The sequence below is a fragment of the Varroa jacobsoni genome, unplaced genomic scaffold, assembly GCF_002532875.2.
Source record: "Varroa jacobsoni isolate VJ856 unplaced genomic scaffold, vjacob_1.0 scaffold_759, whole genome shotgun sequence".
Lineage (NCBI taxonomy): Eukaryota > Metazoa > Arthropoda > Arachnida > Mesostigmata > Varroidae > Varroa > Varroa jacobsoni.
In genome coordinates this window covers 906737-934363 of record NW_019213661.1, presented here as the reverse complement: position 1 = coordinate 934363, position 27627 = coordinate 906737, and the positions used below count along the sequence as shown (strand labels likewise).

Here is a 27627-nt window from a genome sequence, read left to right as displayed (position 1 = left end):
ATACGTAACCAAAAAAATAAACGATGTATCCTATCATAAAATTGACTCATTTTTTGTGAGAGCTACAAGTGAAACTAAACCGTATTTTCAGGCTTCGTTGGGAAAATATCGCCCTTGCAATTTCTGCAGTGCTAGCATAAAGTGAAATAAATAAAGCTTTTTTGTGACAGAGTGTCTCCTGTTTGTATATGTTCTCTAGTTAGTAACATTTTGAGTTGCATTTATGCTGCAAATTTATGCGGAATATTGTGTCAGATTTTCAGCGGCGTCAAGGGAATTGAGCAGATGTATATATAACTCATTGTAGATCTTTTGTGTGAAAACATTTCGTAAAAAGAACTAAAAATTTTTTAAAAAAATTACCATGAGGTGTTGGGGCTTATCGAGACATTCACCACATAGACAAAAAATAAAATCTTATCTGTTTATAAGGATTAATACTAGCCATAATAATTGTTTTTATTTTAGAAAGTTGCATAATCGATAGTAGTCCTTATTTAAAAATTAGTTGTTCTTCAGGTTGATACTAAATAACGAATGGGGCACAAACTCTTTAAGAAAATGCGGTCATTATAGTAGCTTTCCCTGCGTCAGTACATACTTGACCGGGAAAGAGATTATATTTTCGTAATTTGATGCGATAAGGCTTTCCTTCGTTCCTTGGTATCATGTACTACCTCTTTTCTAAAACGGGACAAGCCTATGCCATTGGACCCTTGCTTCATATTGATGGTCCCGAAACAATTATATTGTTGTAGCTGGTTGTACTGTGGTCAATCAAAATTCGTGTCGTGTATAAACTCCCATTTCTCAGGAGCCTTCTATCTCAAGCTCGGCATCTCTTCATTGCTGACGTTGCCTATCTTTTTCCCATCGTCGTTTATTTCCAGCGACTTGAGGTGGACTACTCTGCCGCAGTACTACATAGATAAAGCAACGGTATACCGGGGTAATAAGCGACATGTGGAAGTCCGGATGTTGGTAGAACTGAAAGAACGCTCACACGGCTTCAACGTAGCAAACAACGTACGAGGCTCCTAATAACATGGTATTGAAGGACATAAAATCGATCGACGGCTGATGAGGGTATCAGAACGTTTTAAAGGTCAGACCACAGGGATAAGAGAGACCCATTGTTAATCAGACTGCGTTACACTGTGACTTGCCCACTCTTTACTCTCGCTCCTGCATTACACCATAATTTAATCTGTGATGCGACTCCAGTTCAACGGCGTTCACTATCGTCTTCGCCTTTTAGAGCATCCCAAAACGTCTAGTAACTTTACTTGGCGGCGCCATAAGCAAACAATAGAGTGAGCCACACAAGCGGCGGGACCAACATGCTGAAAAGAGCTGCGTAAAGATGAAACGGTGAACGATCAAGGAAGGTCAATTCAAAGCTGCAATCAGGGTTTCAACATCAAAATAAAAACAAGCAAAGGAAAACATAAGCGAAAAAGACAGTGAGAATGAACGGGCATTCTTTGTTAAATTAACTGAAATACCCTCTTTTACTGTCGGTGGACGCCATTATACCCGTTCAGATTATTCCGTCGTGTCTACATAGGGGAGTCACTTAGGGCCAAGCTTGTACAGTAATCCGCGATCGTTCTGCTTCTGAAAAGAGAGCCTGAGCCAGGAAGCCTGTAGGAGAGGGTAGAACTGGCTTTATTAATTATGATCTTATGAAAGAAGCGCAAGCGGGTCAACAGATCAAAGGATGGAATCCGATACAAGTTATTCGGCGTTTCTTTTTACGAGGGTAGGTGGGAGCAGAAACGGGAAGTATCGAAGAGAAACAGCTATACGAACAAACGAGGCCAGAGTGGCGCCGCTGATAGCAACAAAGGCCGCAAAGGAGATGACATGGTTGAAGCAAGTGAGACAGTAAGGGAAGGAGTCAGATAGTAAATAGCAATCGGTGATGGGGAACCGGTTGTGTGTTTATGAGCACGGAACAAATGAAAGCTTATTTATAACAGTGACGTTGTCTACCCACCTTCTAAGTCTCATTCACTACTTTTCCCTCTAATGTTTGCGACGCATATTACATATCTGCAGTGCTTTCGTTATTCAGTAAAACAATCATACCATTAAGCCCCTTGGTTAAATAACATGCATGATACTCTTTTCTAAAAAAATTCAAAAATACGATCCTATATGTGAAGACCTCGTATTGTTGATTTCATTAACGAACTAAGATTCGTATATTACAGTAAATCATCTATTGTTAGACGTTTGTCAGTTGACTCAAAGCTAAGTGCTCAGTAGACTTATCCATAGACGGTACAAAGGTTGTGTCCAGTGTATCTGAGTGGGTGAGCAGAAGAATCTAAGCTAAAGGCCAGCAAAAAGCCAGCAAAGGAATCTAACTAGTAGAGACTGTTGCGTCCAGGCTTTAAGGGTGAACTTGCTGCCCTACTGGTGTTAAGTGGATTAGCGAAAGCGGGAATCGAGAGTTTAGAAACCTACAGAGCGGGTCAGAACTATGTTTCAGCTCCTTCTGCTTATCCACAGCGTATGAGTGTAGCTTACGGTCAAACCGGTTCAATAATCAACAGATGTTCATCGGTCAGTAGTTCTGTCGATTGAATGAAATAAGCAATTACCAAACAGCTTTGATTATGAACACAGCTATTTTCGAGTATAGAACTCGTTAAACATCGCTTGCACTACTTAAAACTGTGGTTAACGAAAGGTAAAGAAAGCACGAAATTTCTACAATAATTACATGTAACAAACTATTCATCATTTTATGTCATGATAAAAAATTAAGGAAGCTTGTAAAGACCCAAACCTGCGCGTTCTAATGATCTGCTGCCTTACGTTATATATTTGTTGTAATTGCATTTTATAATTAATCATTACCGATCTAGCAATGATAAATTGTAAAATAAACACTCTAAACGTTCTGAATAACAGAATGCTAAGTGTACCTATTATAGTTACTAAAATCATGTTACTAAGACCTCATTGGAAACATGTCCTACACAAAATGCCGGAGACACTTCGCTGAAAAGAGTCACATTTTTGCCTTCTAGATATTGTAGTATGACGGGCAGACTCGACAAGGCGTGTACAGGGATAGGACAAACAGCTAAGAGTCGGATCATGCTGTAACAAGTGGAGAGTCCCTGTCAGTGTCTGAACAGTTGTGAGAAAGAGGGTTTAGAGAGCTTCTCTGGTAAATCTGCTTACCCAGAATAATAGGTTGCGTGCTGGATAACGATGTACCGTTTATCGTGCAATTAGAATTTGAGTCGGGTTGAAATAGGCTGAGTATCGCATTGGCGGGTACATCCGATTTCTGACACCAATGAATAATCTCTCCCCCTACTACTAGAAAGGTTCCTCTACTGGCTGTGACGTGGAAAGCTAACAAGTGGCCATGTTATGCAGCAAACACAATAGTTGATAAATAACATCAAGCTTACATAAGCATTTCTTCTTAGCGAACCTGCTTTTGGTAAATTGAAAATTACTTATAGATTTATTTTTTAGATAAAAAAAAAGATAATACAATACTTAGCATAAGTTTTTTGTTCTTCCAGCCATTTTCTGTACACATTTCAGAACGTGTTGACTCTGTGTTCGTCAATATATATGAAAATCGATTTTTATTGACAGTATATCGATTAATATAATCGGTAAGATTTCAATATTTTGGTAACCGTTTTTCATGCTTTTTTTTTTATATTTTGCGGCCAATATTGTGTGTTAATGTTTAAGGGGTGATATAAAATAGTGTAGAATTTGGTACGACATCTTTTGATCGACATATTGCTTTTCTCATTTCAAATAATGTTGGAACACTAAACCAAACAAAATAAAACTTTTAGCTAGATAAATGGTGGACAATTACAGTTTGAGAATACGCTGATGCTAGAGGAAACCAGTGAATAGAAAAAAACTAATCTTATTCGTTCCACTCCCTCAAGTCTCTAGAAGTGACGCTACTAGAGATGTTGGTGGTACCGCTAGGCCACTGAGCACGAGTGGCATTAAACTCCTAACGGTACATTTTCTGTAATATCCACCGATACTTTGAGTACCTTCCTTTTTTTAGCATAACACTATTTACTTCTTTTTTTAATTGTACTCTCGTTTTCCTCGTCACTGGCATGCGTGTATCATTTGAAACTAAATAATTTTGTTATCGGCACAAAAGGCGCTTATATCATAAATATATAAATTAATAGAACAGGATTACATTTAATGTAGTAGAGTTTGCGTGGCATGCCGTAATCGATACTACGTTTAAAACTTAAATGTCTTTTTTTCTATCTTGTTCTGACTGCGCACAAATTCCAAAATTTTTTATAGCCGGTTTATTTATCTATTGTATCCAAGACATAGCAATTCGTCAATCAGACATATACTATGTAAAATATACTACTATTTTTAGTTCCGACCTTTTATTGGTAACGTTTAATTCACATCTAAAAATATATTTTACCTTTGTGTTTTAAAGAAATTCTTTTTAAGAAACGAAATTATTTTAGCGATTTCTTCAGTTTCTTCAGTAATTTTGCTAAAGCATATAGGAACCGGCAGTGGTTGTAGGCAATTTAACATCAGTTTATTTTCTACTCACGCTCACAGAAAAGAAGGACCATTTTGTTCAGCCGACCCCTCTTCTTCGAGACTATTTTATCAGATAATATTGGCGCTTATGCCACGTCGCATTTCTTTAAAAAAGAGCAAGAAAGACTTACATTAGCGGTACTGGCTTCTTAAAATGGGCAGCGGTCAATTAGATTCCGGCTCCTCGATATAGAGGTGGACTAGAAATACTCAACAGTTATGTACATTCATGCTTCCTGATATGTATTGCACACAACTTAGGAACGCGCACACACCCTTTGCGTAAAAAAAAGGTTATTCTTGCTCTATTGTTGTTCGATAATAGTCCCATTTGTGAAGATTTTCTCTTTTTATGATTAGTACATTCGGAAATGCGATGGGTGGACGGTGAAGGCCACTTCGCACAGTCGTCATCATCACGACCTATTAATTTGTGAGTTACAACATCTACAGTAGGTCATTAGAGAAATTTTTTATTGTTTGCAGAATGATCATTGGTGCCGAACCAATCCCAAAGCATGTTTGTGTTGTAGCAAGAGTGACCCGAAGCTATGGCTTTGTGAGATCTCGAGACATCTCGAAGTTTAACTAACGGTACATTAAGATAACTCGAACTTCGAGAACATTTATTCCGATGCTTCTATTGGCAAGAATCCGTTGCTGCACCTCTATATTTAATTCTTGTTTATCTACTTCCCTGATCTATAGTGGCATTGTCCAGACGCTCAGCTGAACTGAAAGTGCCGCCAGGGTACCTAACAATTCTTCATTAAGCCAACCTAAGCAAAACGATAACCCGGGTACGTCTTTTTTTTACCTGTATTGCTTTAATTCTTTTAAGAACCTTATTGTAGAGATAGCGTCAAAGGGAATAATTGCCGCTGACACGTTAAGAATAAACAATACTAGTACAAATATTATACTTTTATTTCTCTAACTACTTTTGGGCATATAAAAGCCAACGTACAAAGGATTGTAAGCGCATTTCTGACCCCATTCAGCGGAGTGCTCCAATTCAAGTATCCTGTTTCCCGATTACTGTGAGCGCCTCAAGCTCTTTTGTCTCCGGTTGTACACAGTACTCTTTGCCATAGGTGATCTTCCAAAATGATTCACATCTTGCTTTTCACGCGTGGTACTTCTGCGCCTCGTATGATTAAGAAAGTTATTTCTTGGATGACACTCCGTTACCGTCAAACTCATCGTTGCTTCTTATGCACACGGCCTACTCAATTTCACCATTCATCTCACAAAGATCAGTAAAATTCTGACCATTGTTTGCGATCATTCCGTGCTTATAGAAAGCGCGCAGCATAGGCAGGTACCACAGTGCTCCAACAAAATTCACGTGCAAAACTGATGACCACCAACTTTTCAGGGACTGTAAACCTTGCTCTCAGCCTTACGCACATCTTGTTTTCTGCGGTTTCTATGTCAATGTTATTGACTTCGTAAAATAAACTACTTCTGCACTTAGCTCTAAGCTATTTGGTTCGGTCCCCTAGCCTTAAACAATATCATAATTGCGCATTTTTATACTTCATCGAGCTTACTCTTCACAATCGCCATAGATATCTTTTTGACTAGTTTGTCCTTTATATTGTTCGTTATTTTACTCACATATTGCGTTGAGTTCAACGGTTCTGATATTTGATATGACGGCCAACCTGTTAATTTCAATGACCGCATTAGGTGATTTCATTGTAAGGATTTCTATTGTTCTCAGCCAAACCTAACGTCTCGTAAGGTTGACCTGATTGGCGGTATCTCTCTGAGAATTATTTACCGCAAAAATTCATGCAGGTTTACTGTTACGAAAAATAATTATTTCAAAGTGCCCGCATGTGCATACTTTTTATTTAAAGCCGCTCAAAGACGTATGTTGCACTGCATTGTAAATCATCAATATATCAATCAGTCATCATATAACTCTTGATCTTCTAATAATCAAAACTTTCTAGATATTGATATCTAGAAGATTAATATGGTGCAGCCAGGGTATGTTAAACTAAAAATAAACCATAGGGAAAGTAACGATAACACAGAAAAAGATTCAGGGAGCGACAGTTTATGCAGAAAATCACAGGGAAAACTAAATAAGCTTTTTAGGTGTTTAAGTAAATTAATCTCCGATCAATGACGTGTTTAAGCTGAATGCTAAAGGACAACTAGCTCATGTCAGATCGGTGTTCGCTGATGCTCGTTGTGTGCTCCTGACTAGCCTTGGAGCGAACATTGCTCTTGATGACGAAGCAGATCCACGAGGCGAAAAACTTTGTGCCTCATTAGAATCACAAGGTACTCTCATAGGGATACAAATATTATACTTCAAGAAAGTAATGTTTAGGAATAAAGTGGATCTCGGACGCATTGAGTCAGGAAATCGAGAAACATGAATCAAACTGCAAGTAATAAAGTCGTGTTCAAATTTTAGATTTTCACATACTCCACAAAAATACCCCGCCATGAATTAATCATGCAATTAGTATGAGAAACGTAATCATTTTGCAAGCTGCGATTACAGTAGTTAAAGCAAAAACTGTACGTCATACTGGTTGCCAAAAATAAAGAAGAAACAAAACGTTCGCCGCTTATCGACACAGAACCTACATAGAACGTCATGGGCCTGCATTAACCTTTTAAGGCCTCCGCAGCATCAACAAAGCCTTTTTAATTGGAATGAAACGATGGATACATGTTGAAGATGAACGACCACTCACGAGCAATTACGATGAGGTTGATCATAGTGCTGCCCAGAAAAAAGTAGGTCGAGATAGTGATCATATTTCAAGTTAACGGTGAGAAAGTAGAAACGCTATTATTAGCGAACACATACTTTCAGATGAATTTGAAACATATAGGGTGAAAAATTGAAAGGGATATGCTAATACAGCAGAACAAGAACCACCTGGAATTCCTTGTCAAGGAATACACAGTCCTAGATTTGTGATTATACAATACGTTGGACTCCTACAGACAGGTATCATCACTCACATCAACAAAATCGACCTGGAAAGATATCTAAGAAGACAGGTACAAGCTTAAAACCTCAAAACGTCGCCATTGTGACGAGCGACTCGACAATGTATAGAAAAAGCGAGACACTATTGCCGGCAGTTGAAGACCATCGTCAGAACTTACAAGGAGGCGGCATGGACTGGGTCGCTAATGCGCATCCTTTGCAGTGTGTTGCCAAACATAACTAGCAGCTGCCACACTGTTTCAAATTTCAGCACTGGGAAAATTATTGCCAGAAAGTAAAAATAATGAAAAAAGGAAAAAATAAGAAACGTAAAGAACAACATAACGAATTAACGAAGTTAATATTTTTTGCATGTTGTTGTATGATTACCATACCGTTTCATAGGTCTGATCTAGAGAACCCAGTTAAGTCCAGCAAGGCCCACCCATGTTGGCTTTCTAGAAAAAGCAAATCCTTGATGTTATACAAAAAAACTGATTTTAGGAGTTTGCTTACATAAAAAGGATAACTGAAAACGCTTAGTTGAAAAAACGGAATTTATAAGCCTTTTTTCAGTGAATATGTACAGCTGGGTCGCGTATCAACAAAATTAAACTGAAATTGGGAATGAAGGTTAAGTTGTGTCTGATCAGTAAAGTTTGTCTTCAAGGAGACCCCGACAAAATAAAAATTTTTAGCGAAATAACAGCACCAAAAGACGTTAAGCGTAATGAGTTTCCTAGGGCGTGTTAGTTACATAGTATTTTTCGTGACAAAATTCTCACCACTTGGGGAATCTTTACGCGAGGTCACACAAAAATACGATTACTCTTGGCAAAGGCAACAACCAAGGGTTCAAGAAAAAAAAAGTGCAAAGGCACCCACTTAACATACTTCGATAGCCAAAAAAAATATCATATTTTATCATTCATATCATAATATTAGGAGGTGTATTAATACAGAAAAGATAACCGGTACACATCTTACATGCTGAGAAGAACTGCGAGCTTTACCAATACTTATTGCGAAAAATTTGAACGTTACTCTGCGTAATGAATAAGGGTACAATACACATTAACCACAAGACACTGGAAAGGTATGTTCTGAAAAACTTTAGACTCTTGCCCAAACTGACTTAAACGGACGCATCTTGAATCTAGGAAAAGTTGTGAAGTACATATCTGGAAGAATCAGTCTAATTATGGACCTATTAGGTTGACTCTTTCCCTAACCCAAAATGCTTCAAAGAGAGGCATAAATCGACCAAAAATTGGCAATATAAAACACACGTGATCACAATATAAACATACGTCCGCTAACAGAACACGTGAAAAAATAGCCTGCCAGTGCAAAAGCTAACCAATCCTAACAAGCACGATTAAGTAAGTAAGGAAAAGACGTTCGAATAGAAATTCTAACTTGTTAGAGTATACGAGATGAACTAATCGTTGAATTAATTGTGGTCTATCAATGTTCAGCAGTAATGGTTCTGCTAAACCTCAGAAAGAATTCTTGCAGCGTTAAAATCTATCAAGCACATGAACCTGTAAGCCGTTGAGTCAAAAACGCTACATTCTGGGAAGAATCAAGTATGAACCGCTGCACAACCTAAGAAACTTGCAAGGAAGAAGAGCGAGCTCTTTTTTCTCAAAATAAAGTTATAGAAAGCGAGTATGGCAAGCAACACACCAAGCCAAATTTGTATAGAAAGGCGCAGATATCCTGTTACTGCAAATGGGTACAGTAATTACTTCAAGTGGTACGTTTTGGGGGTGTTAAAAAAATAGGCGTTCCCTTCAAAAAGTATGAAACAGAAATGCATACGAATTTTGATCTAAACTATATGGCAAAGTAGTTCGAGATATATACTTGTCGTACATACTATAAGTACACGCCGCCACGCCTTGATGGATACCATCAATCTGCCTGGAACTAGGTTTTCAGGCTCGCTCATCTTGATGCATGGCGGTGGCACTGAGTGGACCCGGGTCCTCTAGTTTGACTGCCCTCTTTTTACCTGTGATAGACAATGTATATAAAACCCGAAAATAACCCATAATCTGGAACACGGTCTCCGTGAAGTACTATTGGTTATACTGAACCATACAGCGCCGTGATTTAAAATTATCTGATCGAGTTACAGAAGCTATCTTTGGGGTCACATTTGTCGGATGCGGTTTTTTTATGCATAGTGCAAATCTAACCCCTTAAGCTGTGGTAGCGTGAAAATGAAAATACCTCAATTTCATTTTGTATTCTAGAGACATTGGAGAGAAGCGACTTTTGACGCACTTTATTTAATTTTTTTTCGCAGAGAATTATAATACTCTACAAAAACACAATTAATGGAAACTAGTACACGTTATCGACAGCGTAAGTTTTTTCTTAGCTTTAAGATTTTTCTTTTTTTTTTTTTTTCTAAGAGCTTAAGAATCGTGTGTTACACGGTTTAAGGGAGATATTTCTCAAAAATACCAAATTCTGTGATGTTTCTATTAGTAATGTTTCTTGTCGATTCGCCTCTCTTGTGGTACGCTATGCAAACATCAAAAAACTACCTAAGAAAAAGCGACAAAATACCTATGACGATAAGCTTACGGGAAAAGAACCATCACGTTTAGAATAGAGCTGTATTAACTTTAATGAACGTACCGAGATGACGGACTTAGGATGTGTTATGCTACAAATCTGGTCTCTTTCATCAGTTTCGTATAATTTCTTGGTAGTACTCCTTGTTGACCGCAAAGTCAGGCCGTACGGTCCCATGATAAACGATTTCCCAAAAGTTGAGGAAATTCGTAAAGAGTACCTTGGTTTCGAATCTGCGTCATGTGAGTTTCTCCACTTACTTAAGCTCATCGGAAAAATCGAGATTGCATCAGATTCTTATGGAAATCCTTGTATATAATAGAAGCTTTGCTCATTTTTTCAAAACAAAGACATATCACAGGCGATCATCCAGTAGTACGAAATTCAAATGACTTTAATAAAATTTATTTTTGACAAAAAGTTACATCAAAAAGCTGTGTCCATTACTGTGATCATTCATTACACATGACAAAACCGTTACTGTATAACGTATGCAGACTTATTTCAGGAATCGTGTAATTAGCTCATTAGAAGTTCACAAAGTGCACATTCATCATCCATTGTAGATCTGTACGCAATCGATTGCAAGAAAATATTTAATGAATCTATCTGAGCGAACGATATACGTATAATAGATTTTATAGTTCACCTACCCAAAATGTGGCTGGTTGAAATTCTCTCGTCTGATTCATCACACGCTTGTAAATGTGCTACCTATAAATGTGCGTGCCACTATCATGGAATTTTTACAACATTGCAATCCAGCAAATGCACCGAATCAATAAAATGTGCTCCTATTAATATTTACTCTTTAAAAAGGCCAGCAGCTTGTGAAGCTTAGCACTACTACTGCTATCTGTTACTAACGATATCCTTTTTAGCACAGCCGAGTGTTTCAAGCAAATTTGTGCTTATTTCTTGTTTACTGGCATAACCGCCGATATAACTTATCTTATGGAATGACTATCTGTGTTTTTGGACGGACTGTGTGAAACATAAATTTTTATGATTCTTTCTAGCGATTTTAATCTGCCGGGCATTGAGTGAAAAGTGCTAGTACTACCGAAGATGATAGAAGACTTAATGATATCGTCTTCGCACATAAAGGAGTCTCCAAAGAAATTAAGAGGGGCTTACCCCTGACAACCTATCCGAAGAAAGGGAGCTTGTTCATGATTTTTACAAGGCGTCTTGGAATCGAACTCGTAGTTTTTAAGAACTGTAATTCCAGTATTTTACGAATAAAGACAGTGTTTGCCTGTCGAGAATTACTGTCCTATTTTTTAGGAGTCTATGTTTTGTATTGTTATGAAGAACATCATCCCAGACCATATATTGGTCTACTTCTCTCCATTCTTGATCCAGAATCAACATGGGCCTACCAGAAGGAAATCAACCTGTGCTTGCCTACTGGAGGTTGCTTACGATTTGGCATTGGCTAAAAACGATGTTCTCCACAGCGTTTATATAAATTATTTTCTATGCATTTGGGTCATAACTTATTTATACTAAAAATGTCTACCGTCAATATGAGTCTCAGAGTTATAAATTGGTGTCGCCTCTATTCGATTGTTACTTAAGGTAAAATTCCAACAGTTTCTGCAGCCTCCGCAAAGGCATTGTTGGAAAACCCGCAAAGACTTTGTGCAAATCATGTTCAATTCATCATATGTTGTCCAAATTTTAAGCTTCAATTTGGAAGTGCGTCCATTAAACATATAAGTATACGCTGGTGACCTGAAAATACATACTAATTAAAGAAGACAACAGATGTACTTGTAGTCCAGGGAACTGATCTAATTGCATGCTGCGCGGAAACCAACAAAATTATGTAATTTATGGCGAAGTATGCCATTATTAGGACTATTTCGCACGTTGTGTATCATTTAAATGATATTGGCTATAGTGTGTACTGGTATATAAAAACTTGAGTATAACTATTGATACTAATCCTATTTTCAGAATTCATGCTTTTGAATGTTCAAAGGTAGCATCACGACTTTGAAATCTTATTTTACAGACTCTTATCTTGCACAGCCTCAAGTTTTGCTTGAATCTTTATAGCTAACTGCGTTTCTCATAAGTGTGGCCCCCACTTCATTATAAAAGTATAAATATTTGCAAAATTTTCAGAGCCATTTTCTGAACCACATAAGATGGAGATATGGTTTCCCGTGAGTTTACTGAGCTGAGTAGTAGCTAATGTTAGACATGAACATTCTCTTGGCAACTTTTTTGAAATTAATAGAAAAAAACCTAGGTGATTGTGCATTCCAAAAGTAACCATTCTCCATACAATTAACCGTTTGCTTTTAGGATGCCGGATAGTAAGATTAGCCTATCAAAAGCCCATCTTGTGAAATCATGTTATAACCACTTTGTATACACCACTTTGTACAATATGAGTAAAATAAAGATGATTTTACCCATATTGTACTGTGAGAAATTAGTCAGTCAGTTAATTCAGTCACAGCTCTCGTATATGCTACCACGCCGTAGACTGCACTGTAAATAAAAAAAAAAACGTTTTTTTTTTCTCACTGCTGCTCATTTATTGTAAATTTGACCTGTATTGTATACGTATTCTGTAATATCACTCATTGCAGTATAACGGGCGAAAGACGAGAAATGCCGCAGACTGCCTCATTTAGGTTCAGTGTCATCATTCGCTGTCAAGTATTAATAAATCAGTTATGATAGGACGCTTGCGTTAGCACTTTAGAAGCTAAGTTAAAAAAAAAAAAGGATTTTAAAATAAATCATGTTTAGCAGTATACTAGAAGAGGTAAAAATAAAACATGCATTGAAAGTTGAAGAAAAGTTGCTTATGTACTCCCATGTCAGGCTATCTATGATCATGCAAGGCTTTGCGAGGCGTTCTAGATACAGACGAACAAAATATTTTAAGCTAATGATTATCACGATTAAGTTGACGACATTAATTACTTATTGATTCCGCAAGTTTTTATTAAACATCTTCCAACGTATGTTCCTCAAAAAAATGCACCATCTTCATCGCCCATTTTATTGGCACTTTTTTCTTGCCTTGATCTTGACTTGATCTTGTGAGAACCGCTTTCGTTTTCAGCTGACTTGATCTACTATCCTTTCCTGCTTCGTTGGAAAGCTCTGGCATTTCTTCGCACCATCAAGTTTCACATCTTCCTTATCAATTATCTCTAACTAACGTTCAAGGGCATCACATTCTACAAGAGCCTCACGGTTGCTTTCTACTCGTGTACAGTCGGATACCTATCGCAGTTGAAATCTGCAACCGCAACAAAAATATAGACTAGCAACTAGCGCTCGACGCGTAGCTATATGGTCTCTATATACTCAACGTTGCAAATTTAATAAAAGTATCGCGTCAACTGTAGAACTCATAGCCAGCTTGGGGTATTAATCAGGCTCTTTGTATCTGACTCTAACAAAAGTAAATCGCACCGCCGGTCACTGCAGTGATTCTAAGCGAGTGGACCTCAACGGTAACCAATAAAATTCGTGTAGTGTAAGGAGGAAACAGTCGTGAGCTGGATAAATCCACTGAATTGCCGCAGGGACTGCGCGGTCGCTCAGAGTAGGTAGCTAGGGCGCGTCATCTTAGAATGAGAGTGCTCATCATAGGCAATCGCCAGCCAAGACGGCTATTAAGTAGGTATCAACAAAATAAAAAGGAGAAACGGATGGCTGAAATATTTTTTACGCTTACTAGAAAGGAAAAAGATTATAAAAAATTATATTACGCATTCAAAAGAATATAAATATTATTAACGTTTCATAACCATAAAACGACAAAATAATATAACTGCCATATTAGGTGCCGTGGATGAAATACAAACCCCCTAAAGGACCATAAAGGTATATATTTACACTTATTATATGTTGTATATAAGTGTAAATGTTCACGTTACTTAAGGGAAGAAGGTGGGCTTGAGGTATTCCTGTAGAGGAGAATTTCATTGAGCTCATTTCGGGGTCGGGCAATAAATATTTAGGATAGAGGATAAGAAAGATACATGATCTTCTGAATAGGTGACGAGACACAACTAAAGGGAGATGGTAAGACTTGTTACTAATTAGACGGGTTACAGGCAAGATGGGAGCGGTAAGGGGTAAGCATGCAAAATGCGATGGAAATACGTGCGAGTTGATGCTTAGCCAAGGATCCTACATTAGAGCATCGTGTGAAACGCTAACTAGCGGACAGACCATTGACACGATCATCGTTAGGAAAAGCTGCAACGAAGTGGCGCGAGAGATGGAAAAACTAGTGGAGGCCGGATTGAAGAGAACATGTTACGGAGATAAGGTAAAAATTTGGTGACTGTCTTTTCCGCTGCCGAGTATGTAACGAGATCTATCTCACAGAGTTTCCGTCCTTTTCTCTGGCCGATCTTTTACCCTGAAAGTAAATATGCACACAATTGCATTACAGTCTCAATGATGGCAGATAGTTATCAGGAGTTATTCAAGTTGAGAAAACAAATGCCATTATCGGTACTTCCTTATGCAACTACATACGAGCTAAAGACATATGGTCCAAAAAAATACACAGCAATGAAGCAGGATGCTGGGCGTTCCTAGAAAATAGGTGAGCATATGACTTATTTCAGAGGTGACCGTTTTAACATATAGTATAATCGAGCCTTTGTAGTTCAAGGTTTATCAAAATAAAATGTGTTTACGCGCTACGACATCTGCTAATTCGAAATAAGGTTTTTAGAAATCGACTAACAAGGACATTGCGATTTGATTCATTGTCTTAATGACTTAGTGGCATCACTTATCGTACCATGGTATCAGGATCAGTGTGGAATGCACAGCTATAAAAATAATTTTTCGAATTAGTTTAAAATTTTTTTCTTCAATGTCTTGAGTACGGTGAACTGTAAGAAAAGGTGTTGATTGATGCGAGAATCATTATATTAAAATTTCACTGCTTTCTATTGGAAACAAAACGAAATATTGGTTAAGAAAAAAATTAATTTCTGCTAGCGCAAGGCTGACAAAAACTCTTTTGTTACCTTTAAATACATTTCGTTTGTTAAAAATATCCAAATTAATCATTCTTATTTACAAAAAAAACTGATACGTTACATAAACATTGATTATGACGCAACTAGATAAGAAATTGTTCTGCCAACTTCCTTCTCACTCTCCAAGATATTTGCCTTTTTTTTTTTGTTACTAGAATTACTTGGACAACATTTTTTTTTAAGTCAATGCAGTGGCAGAAATGTTTTATGCACATTTCGGTTACTCTAGCCAACTAGCGTGAGGTTCAACTCCTTTCGCCCGATTTTCCTTTTCTCGGCACCGAACTCTTCACACTCCCTGATTGTGTGTTCCACATAATCCACGTAGCCTGAGTAGTACAAAGCGCAGAGGTCGCTTTCAGCTTTGCTTATTCTGGCCTTGTAGCTGCCAAAAACTCGCCACTACTAAACGTCTGCGTCACGTAAAAAATAGTCTGTTCGTGATTTCTCGTATACCAGTTACCAATATTTTTGATGAGTTTTCTTGTGATTGTTGTAGTGCTCCCCTGAGCTGATTGCTGTCATTCCTGTCATGTCGCTAGCATGAAAAATCAGACTTCTTTATCCTTCTGTTAAAAAAATTTTAGGATGCTTTCTTGAATTTGCAGGTTCTGGTAGACCATCATAAAAGTTCTAAAACTCAACTTACTCTAACGGCAACTTTGCTGTGTCATTTGTAACTCGTTGATGTTTGTTTTTCTCATCGGAGATTCTTTTCAGACAGGGGTACCGTAGAGAGCGATGATGTCTATCACACAGTCTTAGGTCCGTTTACGTTCGGAATTGGTACCGCTAGGTTGCTGATAGTTTCAACAACCTTGTTCATGGTGTAATTTACATGTGTCATACCAATCAGCACGCAATCGATCACCATTTTGAGATGTTTTATTTTATTGCTCAATTGAGTGGCGTAATCACCCAGTTTGGTGCTGATGGTACCAACCTGCCTTCTGCAGTTCAGGATTTCTATCTCTGTTGTCTTTGGCTCTAGTTCAAGTTAGTAATTGTCAATCTTTGACTCCATTGTGACTATGACATGTGACATTTATGGTAGCCTGCATGTCTCTACTGTTCCTCCCCACTGTTACTGCTGCCACATCACTGGCAAAGGCGACTATTTTGACCGTAGTGAAGTAGTTCTGTTCAAGAATGTTATCGTACGTTTACAGCAAAGAGGTCCAAGGCCGACCCTGACGACTGAAATGCTTCATCACCGTGGGTAATACGTTTTTCGCTAAAATACTTCGTGATTATTTTATGTAGGCACGACTCTACCTCTTTCCCCAAACCATTGTTGATAATTTCTTATGGCATAAAGTTAAAAGCGTTTCGTATATCGAAAGCCACAAGTGTGCAGATACCTTTAGTCCATTTCGTCTTGTTCATCTTTTCTCAGTACATGACCAGGGTAGTCCTAGTGGCATCCGTTTTAAAACAATATTTTATGAATCCGCATTGGTGTGCAAAAAATAAGAAGTTTTACCTTATCTTTCTTCAGCAGTGTGTTGGTTGGTGCTAATTTTCTTCCACAGTGTTGTTCACCACATTGTATATTTTGAAGGGAATTGGTCTGTGTCTGTTCAATAGGGTGAGGCTAGCGTTTTTTCACGACTTAGTAAACACCACCTGGTGATGTCGTGCGTATCTTGTCAACTACCTCTACAAAAAATATCAAATTATATTTAATAAGTTCTTCAGCTAGTTGCGGCGGGATACAACCCAAACCTATCGAATTTTTTCGGTCAAAAACCGAATTTCGGGGCATTTGTTATCTTAAGTCCAGAAATCGGCAGAGTCTGGCCTAAGATTACCTGCGGTACCGCAGAAGCACTTTCTTGCTTACAGGAAAGAATTTTCTAATTATTTTAGCTGCAACGTCAGACTTAGTTCACGAATTGACAACATCTACTTTGCCTACAACGATTTTGTATGCCTTATTTTATACATCGTTGTCCAACTCGTTTAGAAATTCCTTCCATTGACCTGGACACCGTGATAGCTTTGTGAGTAACGTCTTTGCCCGATAATCATGAGGACACTAGGTGGTCTAGGCTCGTATCTGACGTACAGCTGGAAACATAGAATGACCCGGACAACATTGCTCAGCGCTCCGTAATCAAGGTTTATGCTATTCATGCAGGCTTTTGGCAAAACAGGGTTCTTAGTATCGAAATATTTTTTAAAATAATAAAAGTTTCTTTTATCGCGTAGGGGAAAATAATATATTACTATAAGACTTTATTTTATTTATTTAGAAAAATCAATGGCGATTTCAGTTGGTCGTTACGTAAATTCAATTTCTAAATCCCCGTTTATTAGATATTACAAATCCTTTACAAGGCACAATACAAATAATGATCCATTACGACTTTTTCAACAGGTCCTGCATCTGCTATGTGCATAGATGGCTTATCAATTTGGTCTTTGCTACCTCAAGGTATTCTAAAGTCATATCAGTTCGCAAGTAATTTCTACGATTATTTAGAAGAAATGACCTTACTTTTTTTTTATTTATCTAACTACTTAACTATCATAGGTCTTTGGAAGCGGATCCCACTGAAATTGGCTGCTTGGCGTGGACGTACTGGACTGGCTTTTTTATGGTCGGTTAAATTACTTCCTGAAAAGGTTTGCCCGAAGGATGGAGCCTATTGGACAAACACATTTGCCTCTAGAAATCGAAATTCGTTTTCCTCCGTAGAATGTTCATTTGTTTAATCGTAAACCAAGGCCGGGACCTTTTTTTTTTTATTTTTAATGTTTGAAAACAACGCCGTACTGCAATTTTGAAACACCAAGGCGGATATCGTCATAATTTGCGCTGATGTATATTATCAAATGTACAAACGTATATTTTTCTAAATATTATGTTGCGTGAACAATAGTCGTATACTGCCCTCAAAGATAGGCCAAAGACCCATCGTATTCACGTGTCTTTTTTAAACGGAGTTAATCACTTAACAATGAAAGAGACCCGTAACTATATTGCAGGAATGAGCCAAAAGCCAACATATCACGAAAGAGAAATCCAGAGTTGTGTAAACACCTTTGATTATATATTAGAAGAGGCTAATGAAATAATTACAGATGCTTAACGGGCTATGTGAACCGAGGTAATTGCAATGGGATAGCAGTCAGTGTAATGGCTAGTATCCGAAGTACCGGATGTAGAACACGGAAAACCGTTGATGATATTTTTATATTTTATGCTGGGGCAGCAATAATATAAACAAAACGGATAAATTAACGACAAGACAGGCGAGAAGCAAAGCTTACGGATTAGTTTAGTTTATATATTACTGAAGTTCTGTGTGCGCTTGCTTGTCTGCCTGACCGAAATAGACCACTTTGAGTAATCTGACTGATCTTTAGCGGATTAGCTAAACTGTCCACTTCCTGAAAAGCTGCTCAAACAGACATAGCCGATTCGATGAGTGTATTTTTCTCGGAAGGAGTTTGCTTTTTTCATCCTATAGAGCATGTTCTTTTGTGTACATGTTCATTTCGGAAAATTATTCTTTTTTATTATTTTTGTTTACTTTAGGTATTTTTTTGCAGCAATCTTTCCTATGTGTCTACGACAAGATTGTAGGAGTTAAAGTGGACTACATTTTTATGGGAAGGTTATTTCAACTGACAAAGTTGGAGCTGAATGTTTACGTGCGTCGGTAGGGGGAAGGGGGGTAATTGCTAAACCAGTTGAAGATTCTCGCCCAGCTGAATCAAAAAGCGTTTCATGTCTATATACCCAAATCCTAGTTTTCAGGTTGAAAATGCTTTCAACATGGCGTTCTGTGTAAGGATTTTTCCTGACGTCAATCGGTAAATTTCAACAATCCAAACACGGTATAAATCCTTATATTTAAAGTGAATATTTTGATGTGAAAAGAGTCAAAAACACATTCCGAGGGGGGGGGGGTACCCTTATCACACCAACGTGACAGTGGGGTGAAGATGCGTTTCAAGCTATTCTTGAGTGCCTTTTTGAGCGATTTTTTTAAGAAGTGTTAACTGGAAAATTGTATCCCCTGATGATGAATATTCTAGTTGAACAACCTTCCAAATGTAATCTCGGAATGTTTTTTTAAGAGAGAGACTCAAATATCAAAAAGACTCCTTTGATAAATTACCACTCTATTAATGCCAGTTCTTTGTACCGATCGATAGATCGTGACAAGCTATGTATGTATATTGCTAAAATTGATATTCTGGTATCTGGTAGCTTTTTGCTTAGATGACACTGGGATGAACATTTTTCACATAAAACTCTATATAGGGGTTCTATTTCTAAATACCAACCAAATTCTTTCAACGAAGCTTTCAATAAGTCAATACAGATGTAATACATATTCATATATCTAAATAAATCTCAACTTTCGGGTCAAAGATGCCTTTTAAAAAGTGAAAATTCAACAATGTGTTATAATACATAATAAAAAAACAACAATAAATCTCGACGAATTGAACAAAAATGTAACGTATATATTTATACTTAAAATTTATATGGAAAATTACTAAAATCCATCGCAATCGCTTGTATCGCCTGTGTGTGGAACAGTGGGATGAAAATGCGTTTTAAGTGGTTATTTGAGCGAATTTGAAGCGAATGTCAATTGGACGGTTGAAGCGGCAAGTTTAGAGTATTGATTTTTTTGAAAAGAATATCGATTTCCAAAGAAAAACCCAAAATGTTAAGAATAATATTAGCAGAATAAAATAATAAAATATTAACTATCCTCGCGTTTGGTGACGTTCCTGGAATAGAATCAATACCAATCGAGGCAACAGATATTCGTGTCTTCATTCAATACGATATACGTAAGTGTCTATTAACAAAAAGAGAATTAAAATAAGATAAATGCTTTAGTTTTGTTAACATCCCAGAAGTAATCCACATATAGAGGAATAACTGGTAGAACTCCTTAATATAAAAAAAAAATAAAAAATATGAAAAAGCCTTCAGCCGACGTTCTGAAAGTAGAATCAATATTAATTTATGTATTTATTTCTTATATGTAATTATTTCTTATAAAAAAGAAAAAAACAATTTTACTATTAAGCACATTTAAGAAACAGAATCACTAGGTTAGCCGACTCGATAAATGGCTATTTCTACTAGAAGTCGACCCACCCACTAAGCATGCGTTCCGGAAAGAAAGTCAGTCAACCAGTACTAAAAAAGTTCCGTAATCATAATGTAAAAATATAAGCGAGACAAGTCAAGAGTTAACTAAACTCCAGGCAAACATAATAGCACAGGCTGATCAAATAATTGTGCAAGGATAACGGGTTAGGTGAGACAGCGTAATTGCAACAGTACATTAGGCTAGGTATAATATCAAAAATTAAATTAGTTAGCAAAATAGGGACGTTTGGTGTTTTGTATTCGTTATTGTAATTAAGCATTAAGAAGACGATTAGCCTTCAATATGAAACGTAATATTTGTCTTCTAGTTTTGATTCTAGACGATTTCATGTGTTCCTAAAGTGGATAAACATTACACTATAACAGTCCTACAGCCCGTGATATGTTCTGTTATTTACTCCGTTGTGGGATTCTAAAATAAATCTGAAGGAAATACTGCTGCCAGGTAGCTTTTATCCATTTGAATACAAAATCATCTCTTTATACCATTAAGCACTGAAAATAGCATTACGAATCGTTGTGGCACACTTCATGATATCCGTGACACTAATCTATATGCACTACGTGTATAAGTAGTTATATAAAGTGTCATTTAGTATTATTATTATTATTGTAACAGGATTATTGTTGCTATCCGATTATATACCTCAAAAATCTTCCAATGGCTTAGCCTATACGTTTTATTTATCCTTCTAGTTTGTAAATTAACTCCCTAGGTGCTTTTTTGGACTGTTCACCGTTTTCTGCATTGTTCTAATTTTGACTGAGTTCATTAGCAGCAGCTTCCTGTGCAGGTAAAGCATGGCACCAAATTGCGTATCGTTTGCTATTTCTTCGTTAAAGAGGTTTAGCTGAAATGACGGAGGCTGTGTTTTAGTATGAGAAGAAATGAGCATTACGCAGCGTTCTTCAAAACTGGTTTCAATGCACTAAACCTAAAGATCTCGTAAGGACCAGACGAGGATGAATTGGTGCTGTTTTACGGTAGTCTTCAGAGCAAAAAAAGGATGGTCAAACCGCGGACTACCTTTACCTAGGCACTTTAGAGATTTCGGTGGGATTTTAGTACAATGAAACGGCGACTGTAGACGAAAGACGGATTAATGTGATCTTGCTGCATAACAAACCTAGAGTTCAGATTTTTTGGCTATTTGAAAAGCTTTCAAGAACTATGAATGAAAAGTTTTTAGGCTCGGTTTATAGAGCCCCACACCTTTCTTCACTTTGTTCGTCTATTCAGATGCCATATAGCCTCGAGGTTAAGCGATTTAAACCAAAACGTATTCTTCAGTAAGTTTACGAATGGATTTCCTCTGTGGATGCCTGATTTGTTCGTCAATGAAACCGTCTGGTATGTATCCGCGTAATTCAACACGCGCAATATAATATCCCATAAATGTCATTTTCAACTGCCATTGAGATAAATTCTCCTTGTGGCTCCCATGGACAAAAACTACTTATAAGAATTAAAATATTATGTGTTAAAATATTTGATATTGACAACACAATAGTTGCATCTTGATTGATTAATTTACGACAGGTACTTCGGAAATAAGTCATTCATATACCCAACACCGAAGTAATTTAAACCCTGCTCTGCGCTTAAATGTTTGTCGTAGAGGCATGGTTTTTGAATTTAAGATAAGCAAACGTTCTTTGGCTGGATAGGTATCTGAACCTTATGGTCACAGCTATGTTCGCTGTCACATATGGCTGTGCTGTTCAAGAATGCAGGGTTATGATATGAGTATTCTGTACATTTTGAGAGGAACCGGCCTGCATAAGTCGATCTGTTTTGTGATTTTTGTGTTGTGTTTTATATATTTTTGACCATGTCTGGGCCCATATTGCCATCTATTAAACCAATGTAACCTCGCAATGAGCGCATTGTTATATCTAGCTGTAATTCACTCGCTTGATACATCGTTGGATTAACCGTCTCTACTGGCTCTTCAATGGATTAGTGCTATTGAAGGGGTACGATTTTTGGATACAACGATTGCGAATTATTTACTTGGTAGTTTTGTCGAATGAAGTAGAAATTATAATGAGATGTGTTCTCTTTCTGATTATCCTTTTCCTATTACCTGTGCAAATTTTGTTTGCTTTTGACCTGATCTCCATCGGCTCATTGTTTTCACAGCCTGTACGCTAATCTATTGTCCCACTACTCTAATACTGAGCTCCCTCGTGCCATTGTCACGCACTTTTGCATGGTTCGTTACATCTTGCGGTAACCTTGTCGCTTGCCTAGGATTTGCTAAGTTTGCTCGCTGGCCAATAATAATGTGGCTAACGTGCGCCGATATTTTTTCGGTGACAAGAGGCCATCTATTTGCTCGGCGACTCGCCATACTAATGGAGCCATATTCAAATATACTTTGTTTGACCTAGCCCTTTCACTATCCTTCTAGCAATTTTAACAGCGCTTTCAACCTTGCCATTCAAATAATGATAATGGCCATGCTGCGATATGTGTGGCGAGCCAGCTCGAACAGATATTTTCATTTTTAAAAATTCTTTGAATAGATTTTTTTAACTCCTTTACCATATATTCTGAGTCAAGTGAATTTCCCTCGGCCTATCATATCTTCTACAGTTTCTTTCATTATTTGGCTTATTGTTGCGTTTCTCCCCAAATTGTCCAGCCCGAAATAAACATTGTTCTCATCTACAGTAACCAACTAGTTTTCACTTTCCCGTATGAAAATGTCTTGGTGTATTATTTGTCATAGCCTCTGTATTTTATTTGTGAGTGGGTTAACTCGGCGTCTTGTATATTTAGCGAGCTCTATAACGATTTGCCCAGTCTTTAATATTATTCTTAACTTTTGGCCAGAATATGGCGCCTTAAACGGGATAACACATTAGATGTGATTTGTGTGCATGTAACAAGAATTCTACTCCGAGCTTTGACAGAACGACTACTGCTGAACCCTTATAGGCCACACGCTTGTCATCGATTATTTAATCGCGCGTACTTCACTGAATTAGATTTTCTACTGATACGCCCTTTAGTTTGCTTGGCTGACCGTACTCCATAGCATTTGACAGTTTTTATATTGTTACTTGATATATCTTATAAATTTTTAAGTCCTGGACTGCCTCTTCCTCCACCTATTTTATCAGTGAGTCTAAAACTTGATTGTATTCACGCTGTTTGCTGTCACGTATATCTAGTAAATATATGTTTTCCTCTAAGGTGTGTCGACTCAACAGGTCAGCACTGAGAATGATTTTTGCAGGCATGTATTTTATCGTTATATTGTTATATATATATATATATATATTATATCGTTAATTATATAATTGCACCTTCTCAATAGTTAGATACTATTCAAAATATGTTAATAATATTACATTGAAAAAGGGAAAAACAAAAAATTGAAACCTTAAAGATATATTAGTTCGTCGCTTAAAGAAAATATCGTTGATGTAAGTTTAATACAAAGCTATGTCTGTACGGTTCTCCTCAGCACAAATACTCTATCCTCACTATGATATAACGGTGACGTGTTTACTGTCGTAATAAAAATAAAACAGTTATAGCACTTTTCAAAAGTGAATAGCACAAAAACTGAAAGACTGAGATTACGTACCAAGTAATGTAGTTTTCTGTTTCAGGAGTTCACTAGATATCCTCTTAATAAAGAAAAAAGACAAAGTTCTTGAACCCAATACTCAATGTGTAATATTTACACATTGACTACTTGAAACTGTGACTAGGACTGTGAATAGACTGGTTCTCAGCCTTCCGAAATTCACGGCATAGACATAAGAAAGCAAGACCACTTAATAAAAAACACATTCGGGCTTTCGAATCACCAGAAAATGAAAAAGGAAGCCCTGTCGATGGGCAGTCACGATTCACTTTGGATTAGAGAAACTAATTTATTTTAAGATACTGTACTTAGCGCTATAAAGCAAAAGCATTAAATACATCAAAATGGCAGGACGAAACAGGTTTATAGTAATATTGGGATTACCTGATACCATAGCAGGTCATTAAGCCTATTGGTTTATACAGTTGGGTTCGAAAGTAATTAGACTATGTTCGACAAGATCTCCCAGAAATTGACAATGGCAGTGCTTTTTGTTCAATGCGCAATCATTTTATACCGACGAAGTAGTCGCCATGCACGCTTTATATAAAGACCGCTCCCACAAAATTATTACAGGAAAAATATTTACTTGTTACATAATTAATGCCGATTATTTATTTAACAAGAAAGGCAACGCTTCATTTGAATTCTAGCAAGTTAGTATATTATGTGGTCGCAGCCACTCTCGGCAACCTTTTTCCACTTTTAACCATTTTTTCTCGCCAGAAATTTCCAGGTAATGTGCTGAAGAGCTCATCCAACTAATCTTTAAGACCTTTTTGTACTATTAGGAGTTTAACACAGTGAGATATTTTTTAATGCGAAGTTTGAAGAATACGGCGAGTGAAAAAGGACTTGCCACTGAAGTTCTTGCGGAGCGGCCTTAATGATTTTCTTATACGTACTCTAGCATTCTCGTAGAGAAAGATAGTCTTGCCTTATTTATAAAATCTTTCCTATTAGATAGCCTCCTTCAGTCGGTGCAATTGAACTGCGTAAAATCGTTGCTGACTATATGACTCCTTTCTAGCATTTGCAGTATATAAGGCCCTCCGACTCCTGCCAAATGCAAGTCATGGTCGGTTTGGGATGGATATCTAGTTTAACTCGAGGCTCTGGCGCATCTGCCAGAGCTATTGATTCTGTTCTTACCCCATATCGACATGGTTGCACTACTTCGGTCACCACTTTTTATCACATATAACAATTCTCTGTAGAAATCTTTCGTTGCGGTTATGGGTTGCCGAATTCCGATCGAAATGTTGGAAAAAAAATAAGAATCCGTGCTTTCATATGCACTTCACCAAATCTATGAGCCATCCAGACCTTTAATTTTCAGTCAAATTCTGTACATTTAAAATGCTCGATAATCAGGATTAGTGGCTTATTGTTCGGTCAACTAACAAGCTCTCTGCTATCCGATATTTTCATCGACCTCACATGGTCGTTTTGATGGGATCTATCCTCCAAATCTAAGATCTTATCTTTTAACTCGGTAAACCTTTTAGAGCATTCCTCTGAGAAGCCTCGTTATGCACGGTACAAATATCCTGAGCTGCTTCGGCAGCTGTTTGACCGTAGCAAAATGAAAAATAGCGCGTGTATCAAAAATGTACCTTTCTAAATGAATGGTAAGCTAAGATCAACAACACAAAAGGTAAAGAAGCTCACCAAAATTCATAGTTTGAAATATATTAGGTAGATGGTAGAGAATCAGGACATTATTAAAGAACCCGAAATAAGCAGAATCCATATATTTTCACTCACTATAGAAGCCAGATTACTATCACTCCTGGACTAATATTTTTCTTGAGGAAGTTAAATACAATTTGTATAACTAGCTTTTTCAGCAGTTCTTGACTGCAAAATATGAATGATACAAACAACACAACTTTTTTTCCTAACAAAATGCTCGAACGGAGAACTATTCATATGTAACACTAAAGCAGCACACTCTTTCTCAAAGCAGTATAACGCAAGGTTAGAGACTGCTACATTACATTATGCAATAATCTCTTAGTAGCCAAATTAGAAGACAAAGAGCAAAAGGCAGTTGTTTTAATTACAGTACAGTTACAAAGTTTCCCGCAATTAGTCTGTTAAATCACTCGGTTGCGTATTAAATAACTGTTCTGCATTTGTTCTGCAGAACAAAAATGGCCTAAAACGCTTTTTACAAGGTTAAATATTTAACGAATTAAATACCTAAGATAGAAAAAAAGCTTTGCTAAGAACATACCTGCTTGGTTGCTCAAATTACTTTTATTTAAGTAAACAGTGCTAACTCTAAATATTTAATTGCTGCGAAATAATTTTTCTATTCTACTTGTTATCGAAAATAACATATATAATAATTTTTTTATATATAATATTGTTGAGACAATAAAGATATCTTTATGCTTCAACAATGTCCCTATACAACATTTTTTTCCTACTTCACGTTCTTGGTATTTCCGTATTTACCTCCGTTATAGTAGAGAAGATTTCACCAATTTTATTTTATCACGGATTGGCGAAGTGCAGTGGCTTAACCAGAGCGTTGTATCAAATTTTTAATAAAATCAGTTCTTTTTTTACCTCATATTTTCACTCATAGAATCTCTTCGGTGTTGTCTTCGGTATTTGTCAATAATAATATAGGATGGAACGTAGATAAAGCTTAATTATATAATATAACAATATATATAATAGAATATGAAAAGTAGACAGTATTTCGAGTATAAGTATGGTGAATCCGTTACATTAACTTCAAAATACCTGACTTTGGGGTTTATGTTCCTAATTTATTAATTAGTACCGGACATAAGGAAACAGTTTAGCTTTGTTTAAACCGCAAGCAAAAAGATCAACATCCCGAAATGGCAGTTAACAGGTACGTATCGGTAGAATTTAGGTGTTTTCTGTCGTTCCGTTGCTCGAGTGCTATACCAGCAAAAGCTCAAAACTTCGAACGCGCTGTCTGCCAGCCTCGTGCTTCCATGATATTGTGAATTATTTTTAACCTTTAAAAATAAAATCAATAGTCATTGTCTATGCGGTTAACCCTTGTGAACCGCTGCATATAACTGAATGTATAGCTATGTTATATCTGGGGATGCTGAAACTGAACATTTTGCTTTGCTACCGAGACGTCTCTATTACCGTTGAGTAAAAGTGTATATATAAAAATATAGTATGGGTAAATTGCTTGGTTTGAACGTACTTCAGTGACTAAACGAAGTTGCATTGTTTGCGCAACTTGTCCGCGATAGCACAGCGAGTTATGTGTTGCATGATAAAATGAAGGATACGCGTCGGTGTAGGTTCGAACCCATCTGGTACCACAATAGGCAGCCATCTAAAATAGTACCACTTGGCTGAAATACCGGACTTAAAACGCTAGGAACATTTTAGCTGCTTCGTATTGTACACTGTGCCGTATCAACTGTGGAACTTTAAAAAACTGACAGCATCTATAACTTTTACTGCTCGTGAGGCCACGTTAGCAAGCAAATTCTTTACTAAGGCTAGCGAAAAATTACGAAGAAAGGAGGATACAGCGGCAGAATTGGAGTCTTCGTTTATCTTCGTCAGGTAGCAATTTAAGTGAGGCCGTCCCAATGGAGATGAGCAATACTTTGAAACACCTGTGCCCTAAAATCAACGGACTGGGTGATCGAGCTTCAGCCCTGATTCTAGTGCAAGATGGACTCAAGTAGTTGAGAAGAA

The 27627-nt window shown here is 37.2% G+C and overlaps 1 long non-coding RNA gene across 1 annotated transcript in view; it reads right to left on the bottom strand.

Annotated features, from left to right (window-relative positions):
- Positions 1-13077: 13077 nt before the first annotated feature.
- Positions 13078-27627, bottom strand: part of LOC111263381 (uncharacterized) — a 118081-nt gene continuing 103531 nt past the window's right edge. The window contains exons 6-7 of the long non-coding RNA XR_015312261.1: positions 14345-14537; positions 13078-13403 (exon numbers count right to left, since the gene is read on the bottom strand). This is a non-coding gene — a long non-coding RNA (uncharacterized LOC111263381). The remainder of the gene's footprint in view (positions 13404-14344; positions 14538-27627) is intronic.